Raw genomic sequence first — 3,538 nt, forward strand, 5'->3', positions numbered from 1 at the left:
AGGAACACTTTTACACTGTTGGTGGGACTGTAAACTAGTTCAACCATTGTGGAAAACAGTGTGGCGATTCCTCAAGGATCTAGAACTAGAAATACCATTTGACCCAGCCATCCCATTACTGGGTATATACCCAAAGGATTATAAATCATGCTGCTATAAAGACACATGCACACATATCTTTATTGCAGCACTATTCACAAGAGCAAAGACTTGGAATCAACCCAAATGTCCATCAGTGACAGACTGGATTAAGAAAATGTGGCACATATACACCATGGAATACTATGCAGCCATAAAAAAAGATGAGTTCGTGTCCTTTGTAGGGACATGGATGCAGCTGGAAACCATCATTCTCAGCAAACCACCACAAGATGGAAAACCAAACACCACATGTTCTCACTCATAGGTGGGAATTGAACAATGAGATCACTTGGACACAGGAAGGGGAATATCATACACCAAGGCCTATTGTGAAGAGAGGGGAGGGGGGAGGGATAGCATTAGGAGATATATCTAATGTAAATGACGAGTTAATGGGTGCAGCACACCAACATGACACATGTATACATATGTAACAAACTTGCACGTTGTGCACATGTACCCTAGAACTTAAAGTATAATAATAAAAAAAATGCACAGTGACTAGCAAAAAGTAACCTCCCAATTAATACATTAACATTTTTATTATTAATGAAATACGTTAAACAACTCCCCAAAGGAAGCCTCATGACACTTGAAGACAGACTATAACACCACACTTAACTGAATTAGTCCAGATTTATCACTGTAGCCCATTCGGGGTGGCTTTCCAGTTTATGACCTAACCATCCGATTTCTCTGAGCATTTTCTCCAGTCATCCTTCTTTCCCATCCATAGAGCGAGTCACTCATGTTTGCTCTGAGTGACACTGACTCTCCCTAGAGCAATCAGATTCTTTCTGCCAGATTTCGAGAATTGTCATTAGTACCAGGGAGTGAGTCACTGGATCCATAGCATGCAAACTTGGGAGCTGTGAGGTAATCATGTTTGACTATGTGGACTGGAGAGGTCAAGAGTAACCATGTCTACAAAGAGAAAAGAGTAGCCAAAGAGAGAGAGAGAGGAGCAAAGTTGAGAGATGGTTAAGAGTATGGACTTTGCAGCCAGACTAACATGGAGTGCCTCTGCCTGTGTAACTTCAGGCCTGTTTTAAAAAAAACTGTTTAATCTTGTGGACCCTTAGTTTAGAGAATCCTCATGTGTTCCTATTTTTTCATTTCCATTTTTCCTAAAACCTGGCTACATTCACATCCTGAACTTTTGTTTCTAATGGATACCCCTTTATAGTGGACTCTGGTTTTTGCTAATCTAAATTAAGTTGCTTTCTTAGGAGGGGGAGCAACAAAAGTCACAACTAATTTAATTACTATCTACTAGCTTACGTAAAATATATATTCCTTTTCATAAGCCACATGCACACAGCACCACATTATCATGCCTGGCACAAGTCTTGGAGAAATCAGTTCTGAAACAATTATTCTGGACTCAACATGTAGTGCTTCTTGTAATCAAAGACTCCCTTCCTGCTACTGGGACTTTGCCCTTTGTGGTTCTATCACCTGTAAATCTGGAACATGTCCAGGGATTGATGTTATTCAAGAGGTCTAGTGTTCAAGTCCCTGCCCTCCCAACATAATGTTACAGGATCATTGAGGTGTTGCTTCACCAGCCAGAAACCTCTGTGTCCAGTGTTGCCTTTGTCCAAGTTTTGCTCAGGCCCACTGGGCCCACTTGGCCAGGCAGGCTGCACTCAGCTTACACTACCTGCCTGGATCCCCTGCCTGCCAGTGAGCCAAGTGGTGAGGGGTGAGTGAGCCGAGCGTAGGGTATGGCCTCTGCGTACATCCAGGCATGCTGACTGTGGCAGGGCAGACAGCTCCAGGTGCCAGCATGGGTGCCAGCTCCCCGCAAGTCTGCAGCTGGACCAGGCATACTGCAAGCAGCTTCCATGGCTGGCATTGGGGAACATGGTGGTGCCTGGAAGCTTGAAGATGCCAGGAACCACAGAACCCTAAAGAGGGTGTCACAGCCCTGGCTTGGGGAGCTCCTAAGTCTGGGTTCCCTGAAGGGCTGCAGCTCTTCTCTCCTTCTTGTCATTTGCAATGTGGCAAGCAAGGGGCATGTTTCAGCCCCTCCATTTGGTGGGTCTTGAGTTCTTGTCCTGCACCCTGGAAGAATGAGCTACATGGACAAGTGAAAGGTGAGCAAGGTGAAGAGGGGCTTTATTGAGTGATATAACAGCTCAGAGGAGACACGCAGTGGATAGCTCCTCTCCACAGTGAGGGTGTCCCGACAAGTGTTCATCCCTCAGCAGAGAGGAGACCCTGGAGTGGGTAGCTCCTCTCCATAGCCAGTTGTCCTGACATTTGCTCAGCTCTCAGCAGAGAGGAGACCCTGGAGTGGGTAGCTCCTCTTCACAGCTGGTCATCCCAACTTCTCAGCTCTCAGAAGAGATGAAGCCCTGGAGTGGGTAACTCCTCTCCACAGACAGGTCCTCCCATAGTCTCCTTGAGTCTGGCTGAGTCCTGGGTTTTTCTAGGCTTCAGAGGGGAGGAAGTGCATGCTGATTGGTCCATGGTTGGCTATGGCTGGGCCCAGAAAAATCACCATAAGTTCCCATTCTGGTCTGTCAGCCCGGCTCCCCAGTTTCAGGTTGTCCCTAACTTGAAGGTGGGGCTTCACTGGGGACCTACCCTTTCTGCCCAGGAACATCTCTGGCTCCTGCCATTGCCCAGGCTGTTTGTGCTGAGGGACGCCTGCAGGCAAGCCCTAAGCTGCCCTCAGTGCTCCCACCTCAGCCTCTGTCCTATGCTCATTGGTGCCTCAAGTCCAGAGAGGTTGCAGGAAGCTGGCATGTTGGTGCTGCCCCAAGTGTGTGCACACCCAGATGGGTCACAACAGCACCCTGGCTCAGCCTCAACTCTGCTCCAAGACTGGAGTGGGCACCAGCAGAGAAGAGAGGCCAGGTAGTGGGAGCACACACCTCTAAGCCAGTGGGGGGCAGATGCCTGGGTCCACAGTAAAATAGGTGTAACCGTGAGCTCACAGTCCTTTAATATACTGCACCATCCAGAAGCAACTGGCCCAAGAGAGTGACATAATGGCCGTTTGATAGCACAGCTAAGCCACCAGCTTAGAAATAATGCCAGGTGAGAAGGGGGCACCTTCCTCCAGAATGCAGTATGTACTCTAAATCAGTGACCATTTTATGGTGCTGTGCCCCAAATAAGTAAAATACAGGGTGGTGGCAAGAGTCACTCTGATTACCATCACTTCCAGGGACCTATCTGGGAAATGTGTGCTTCCCATCCCTGCAACTCTATCTAGGCTTTGCAGGTCTAAGGGTCCTAGTTCAGTTCCCAGAGAACTGACTACATCAGGGGGACACAGAAAGACTCCAAATAAACATTTTTAGCATTTTATTGAGGTATATCTTATATACCCAAAATTCATCCCTTGTACAAATCAATGATTTTAATAAATGTATACAGTTATGCA

The sequence above is a fragment of the Rhinopithecus bieti genome, unplaced genomic scaffold, assembly GCF_001698545.2.
Source record: "Rhinopithecus bieti isolate Rb0 unplaced genomic scaffold, ASM169854v2 scaffold_22453, whole genome shotgun sequence".
NCBI lineage: Eukaryota > Metazoa > Chordata > Mammalia > Primates > Cercopithecidae > Rhinopithecus > Rhinopithecus bieti.